This window comes from Leuciscus leuciscus (assembly GCF_965113295.1).
Source record: "Leuciscus leuciscus genome assembly, chromosome: 6".
In the NCBI taxonomy this organism is placed as follows: domain Eukaryota; kingdom Metazoa; phylum Chordata; class Actinopteri; order Cypriniformes; family Leuciscidae; genus Leuciscus; species Leuciscus leuciscus.
In genome coordinates this window covers 30,674,082-30,680,949 of record NC_138730.1, presented here as the reverse complement: position 1 = coordinate 30,680,949, position 6,868 = coordinate 30,674,082, and the positions used below count along the sequence as shown (strand labels likewise).

At 37.3% G+C, this 6,868-nt stretch overlaps 1 long non-coding RNA gene across 1 annotated transcript; it reads right to left on the bottom strand.

Moving 5' to 3' along the window:
* Positions 1–5,498: 5,498 nt before the first annotated feature.
* Positions 5,499–6,639, bottom strand: LOC309500903. Its single transcript, XR_014206727.1, has 2 exons — positions 6,419–6,639; positions 5,499–6,264 (listed from the first exon to the last, which is right to left on the bottom strand). It is a non-coding gene; the product is annotated as an uncharacterized lncRNA (long non-coding RNA).
* Between the last annotated feature and the right edge of the window lie 229 nt (positions 6,640–6,868).

Sequence of the window (6,868 nt, the reverse complement as noted above, 5' to 3'; positions counted from 1 at the left end):
ACTTTAAAACGTATCCTCCGGCACTCAACAGTTTATAACCACTAAATCAAGGTTGGAAAAACCTTGATCTGCCAAGACGCAGCGAGCTTGTGACCATGAATATATATATATATATATATATATATATATATATATACACTGTATATATATACCGTATATATATATATATATATATATATATATATATTTATATTCAGCACCAAAAATCTTCATATATATATATATATATATATATGTATGTATGTATGATTAAACAAGCAGTTTCCAGATAAACTCCTGAAGAAGCAACAAAAATCTTCACTGGAGGTCCAGAGCTATCAACGGCTTCCGCTGGGAAGCACTGAGATTAGGACAGCTGACGTAGTTTAACTACATCTTCCTGAAGAGTGAGCTGCTCTGTGACGTACTGAACATGCTCCGAGTGAGGAAACTAGAGCGAGAGAGATGATCGCAGGAGAGATAGGGCTGTCTCTCATTCATGTCTGGCTTTGGCAGCGTATCGTGAGCTGCGGGAGCCAAACGACACTGGCACTGTGCAAAACAAAATGGGGGGTCTGACTCTGCCTACCATTCAGTTCTATAAACTTTATCAGAGCAGATTGAGAATGAGATTTAAAGAGAAAGATAGAGCTGTGTGTGTGTGTGTGTGTGTGTGTGTGTGTGTGTGTGTGTGTGTGTGTGTGTGAACTGGCAGATATGGAGGGCAGAAGCTGGCACAAACTGAAAGAATCTTTGAAATAGTCTGTAATATATGGGTGAGATAACAGCTGACACCTTTAACAACAGATAGCTGCGTCTGGATGGCAACAATCGGAGCAAAGCAGTGTCTATATGGGGCAGGCAAAAAGGAGGAGGGAAAAAAATTGGGTGAGAACAAAAGAAGGAACACATGATCTGCTGTGCTACTTGGGTGGCCAAAGGATGAGCGCTCATTGTTGCATGAATTCAATAGGGCTGATTAGTTAAAAGTGTGTGTGTGTGTGTGTGTGTGTGTGTGTGTGTGTGTGTGCACGCTTTACATTTATGGTGACTGGCACGGGTCTCTCCCTCTCGGCATGACTGAAAAAGAAAATGGATAAAAAGATTACATTTCTATTCACTGTTTATCTCTTTTAGCCAGTATTATGTTTTTTTGAGGGTTGATATGGCTGGAAAGGGGTGGTGAGGAAAATTTCATAAAGCTGCCATGTAAAATAGACGCCACTCTTTCTTTAGATATGGGGCAAAAACAACTCCCACAAGTTTACCTCCACATTGAAATTAATGAGAGATGATCAAAATACTGTACAAACAATAAATAATAATAATACTTGTATTATGCAAGGATGCATTAAATTAAAGTAAAGATGGGTAATTTCTCCAGCTCCATGACACCTCTGACCTGTGGTCTTCCACAGGGCTCTATTTTGGCTCTATACATGCTACCTCTGGGCGCTATTCTAAGGAGTCATGGCGTATCCTTTCATTTTTACACGGACCACACTCAAATTTATATTCCAATCAAGAGAAACAACCCTGCAGCGATGAATTCTCTTCTGTGATGCTAAGAGGAGGTTAAAGCATGGCTAGCCCAAAATTTCCTCTCCCTAAATGAAGACAAGACTGAGGTCATTGTTTTCGGCCCAAATGAAAACTCTCAGTCCAGAGTTAGAGTCTATCGGCTTTTAAATCCCCAGGTGTGCGGAACTTAGGTGTTCTTGTTGACCAGCCTTTAAAATTTGACAAACAGATCTCGTCCGTAATCAGTTCCAGTTTCTACCAACTTTGTCTATTGTCTAAAATCAAAGGCTTTCTCACTCCAAAAACTCTGGACGTGTCGGCTAGATTACTGCAATTCCTTATATTGCAGTAAATCAAGTTTTCAAATTGCTCGTCTTCAGTTAGTCCAAAATGCTGCGGCCAGACTTCTACATAAGTGTCGCAAATATGACTAAATCGCTCCGATTCTCAAATCTCTACACTGGCTGCCAGTTCGACAGAGAATAGACTTCAAAATCTCTTCAAATTTAGCTGCTGCCTATCTCTCTGAACTTGTTCATCCCTACACTTCTTCCAGAAGCCAAAGATCCAATGACCAGGCTCTGCTGGTAGTCCCTCGCGTTAGACTCAAGCATTGAGGGGAGCGTGCATTTGCGGTGGCAGGGCCACGAGTCTGGAACACCCTGCCCCTTGAGATTAGAACGGCCCCTACTCGGTCTGTTTTCAAGTCTTTATTAAAAAACGACCTGTTTTCTTTAGTATATTGATCTTTTCTCTAATGGTTGGTTCTACTATTTTATATTTGAGTTTGATACTGTTATGCAACTCCTGTTTTTTCATTCTATATTTGAGTCTGACACTGCTTTGCTACTCCTGTTTTACTATTTTATATTTGAGTCTGATACTGTCACTCCGGTTTTAAGGTTTCGCTTAGCTTTGCTGCTCTTATTTGTGTTTTATGTGTTGTTATACAGGTCTAACAATATTTTAATCTGGTTGCTCTGTAAAGCACTTCGGTCAGCCTAGTGGCTTTTGTAAATGTGCTATACAAATAAAGTGAACTTGAACTTCAATCAGTAAATTCATCAAAAGTCACAGTAAAGACTTGCACATTATTACAAAAATTTCTATTTCAAATCAAACTCAGTTTTTAAAATAAATAAATAAATAAATATTTTACATGTTCACAATCACATGTGATAACCATAATTTTAACATTTGACAATCTTTTTAAAACAATTTTATTTTAACATTTATGAAAACATCTAAAAATCAGATGTTATGTTATTTTGTCATCACTGTCAGATGTTTTCTGGTACCTGGTAATAATCAATGCAGTATTTTGTCTAAACGTCATGATATCATAAAAACATCCACCTAAACTAAAGCCCTACTACATATACTGAAACGAGAAGCCGCAGCAAGGAATCAGTTTGTGTCCATCCATAGGTCTTGTTTACCTATCCTCATTAGTTCACTGACCTCATTATACAGAGCACAGATCAATATTTACAGAAATCACTTCAAACTAACAAATGTGTTTGCAATTTCTAGGTCCTATTCCAGTACAGAAAACAATATGAATTTTCAAGCCGGCCCCTGCAGTGTAAACATGTTTTAAATAAACAGGAACTAACGTAATGCTCTTTTAATTGATTCATTCTGCCCAGCGATGTTTACAGAAGGGCCTAAATACGAACTTGTAATGCAAACCCAGTGTTTAGAAGTGGTTTGTTTGGTTAAAACAATAACAGTTTGAATGCCAGCCATGTTAGAGTTGCATTGTGTGCTTCAAGGGCTTTATTTGGGGATGTAAATCTTTCTAGACTGCATGCTCTCTACAAATTGTACTGCAATTCGCAGGGCAGAGCTGTCTACGTTCGAAATAGGAGAGGGAATAATCATAAAGCAGTTGTGCGCAGCATGGCACTCTGGGTAAAAGAACATCAGATTATAATTAAACACATGCGAGAAGTAATAAAACGTAATGAACGTAGTGAGGAGACAGGCAGAGCCATTTTATGTGGCCAGCACAACATGTTGTGTAGCGCTGAACGCCGCGCCATATGTGTCCTCGGGTGCTCTGGGTTTAAATGTCTGTCCATATATGGTATCTATAGCACTTTTTTTTTAAACACATTCATAGTTACTGACATGGAAGTGGCCTTGTGGGTAGTGAAGACAATCCAAAGATCTGTGCTGAAGCTTTTTTGGAGAGCAAGTTAGAAGTGTCTGTTCAGAATTTTACATGCAACATTGGAGAAAAAAACAACAACCTAATTTACTCATTACCAAGTTTAATATGAAAAACTTACTGTAAACTACAGGTTTGGAGACATTTTCTGCTAATGCAAGATGGACAGTTTTGGTAAAAGAGACTCTTTGTAGCTGCTTACAGCTTAACACAAAGTTAAGCAATTTTGTGTGATTAAAAAACAAACAGTTTGATTTAAAAACAGATTTTTACCAGTAATTGGAATGAGCAATATACTGACAATTAGTATTGAACCATGAACTTTCTGTAATTGCAGTGTAGACGTATTACGCAACTCTGGTCAGTACGATTTTAAGTGTAATGTTTAAGAGGATCTAAAATAGTTCATGATTTAGAGCAAAAAGTGCAAGAATTTACAAGCTTATGCATCAACTTGCAAGTGGAAGTTTCAACTCTTAAAGTTATGAAGGTGCTTGATCACTAGGTGGTGCTGTTCAGACTATAATAAAGACTGCAAAACAAAAAACAGCAACCCACAACAGTCAGTTCCAGCTTTAATACAGTTTGAAGAATGCACTTGTGTTTTAAGCTATATTTATAGACATGTTAAATTGGATAAACACACTGAAAAGTACTTGTAAATGAAGAGACTTGTAAGCTAGCTAACAAAGTAAGACACTTGTATATAGTATAAAAGTACGACGCTTGTAAATGTAAATGGCACAATAATATCTGATAAACCTTTGAAGCTGAATAAGGACACAGTAGGCTACGTAACCACTAGTTCCTCAATTATTGTTAAAAAATAAGGATGTTCAAGATGAAGACAAAACATGCGTCAAGTTCTTAGAAATCATGTAATGTTTCTTTTCATGTTGGATTCATATTATTTTAAATGTTGATGAAATGACACCATCATGTCGCTCCATATCCATTTATTTTTCCTGTTCAACAGTAAATAAATAGTTCTAAAGAATCTTCATGCAGATCTTTTCTATCCATATCAAGTTGCAAATACGTGTCAAGTTTCTATACGTCAAGTTGCAAAAATGACTAAATAAACCCACTAAAGCACCATTAAAGTTCACTGAAGAGAAAGTTATACAACAACGTAATATTCTGTTGTTCTTTTACAAAAGTGATCATATTGGGATAAATTGGATAAACACACTAAAAAAGCACTTGTACTGTAAATGAAGACACTTGTAAAGCTAGATAACATAAGACACTTTAAATGTTGTTCTCATAGGCTGCAAGGGAGTTCTTGCCCTCATTCAGAGCTATGTATTCAGTCTGGCATGTTCGGCCCAAAGGGATGGGGCCAAGGCACGAGGAGGCCCAATATTCCAAACAAAATGCCTCTCATCGCCTAAATCCATCATTGCAGCAGAGACAGGCAAGTCCCTCTTTCTCTGGATGTTTAAATGAGAGAGTGTGTAAGCATGTATGTGTTGACTGGTCCTGAACTGGCTCAGTGAAAGTCCAGCAGACATTTCTGGCCTCTGGGATGATCCACAAGAGACCCTATTGATTTATCTTTAAATCATTAATATTAATTAGGATTAAGTATTCCAGAGAGCCATGCAATAAAAATACATATTGGCCATTAAACTATAAACTACAAAACTGATCTGTAGTGCAGAGAGACTAAAGCAGATGTCACACACATCATACTTAACCTTTTAACTGCCACCCCCTTTTTGGAGCATAGATATGAACTTAAATGGTCGTAATTCATGAATGCTTTGGAATACAGACCTATGGTTGGTCTCTTTAAAAGAAAAACACTCTAAAGCAAATGTACTGAAGTAAACATTCATTTTATACATACATAATATATATTTTACAGTATAATTTGGACTCTAATCTCCGGATTCACAGACAAGGCTAAAGCCTAGTCTCAGACACACATCAGACCACATGCACTGCCTAAACTGTGCTGATGAAATCACTCTAATTTAATAACATATAAAATAGCACAGTTAATCTTTTTTAGCATATTATATTGCTTCATATTGCCATTACATATTTTAACACATTAAATGTTTTGCTGTTTTACCAAATTGGCTTTTTTTTTCTTCTTTGGCATATAGCAAGTCAAGTCATTTTGTATAGCGCTGTCACAAAACATGTAATTTCAAAGCAGCGTTACATAAAATCTTTTATTAATGTCTTAAACCTTAAAACCCCAACAGGAATTCAAGAAATAGCCTTAATTTAGAGTAGGCTACTCAATTTGGGTAAAGACATAAAAAAATTTCAGGATGCTGACAGTTAAAAGATTATAGAACATCTAATAACAATTTCCTTGCAGAGTTTATTTATATAAAGGCCAAAAAGATGAACGTCTGCATGGGTTTTTAATAATACACCCTCTTTGTTAGACTCTGTGGTTTGCACACCTGTGTTGACGGGCACGATCGATGTCCTCTAGACGCCTTGAAATGGAAGCATAAACAGGCATACCCAGCTGGGGAAACCCACACTCACCACAGCCCTGCAGACAGAGCATAGGCCTGCCGCCAGCGCCTGCATCTTTTCACACCAACATGCGCATTTGATCATTCCACCTGGAAAAGAATAGCAAAAGTATCACAAAAGACATAGGAAACATCCTAAATGACCGTTAGGAATATTCAACAATTCCTTGAAAACAGTAAAGCATTCATGAACAAAATCAAATATTAAAACACCTCTGTGAATACATTAAATTTAGAGACTCACTACCGGTGCCAATGAGCATGGCAGGCGATGCCAAACTGCATGCAAAATAAGCAAGCGCCAATGTGGCTGACTCTGAAGCTATTCAAGATGCTGGGAATTTCCTGGTGTGTCGCACTCACATTGATTTTTAAATGAGTAAACATGCTAAAACAAATAAATAAAAGTGCACATAAATTCCTCAACACTATTACAACGGCAGGAAATGTTATTTCTAATGCAACATTCACATGCGAGTTCAGTAAAAGGTCTGTATGCATAGTTGGACTGCCCTCTATTGGTAGGAAAGGATCATGTGCAGGACAACAAACTCAGCATTGAAACACTGCACATGAAAATATCTAAATCTAGAACAGTTAACAGCTAAAGTTAACTATAAGAATAGCACAATGATATCTGCTAAAGTTTTCAAAAGGAAGACAAAGCGTGCGTCAGGTTCTTACACTCACGAAA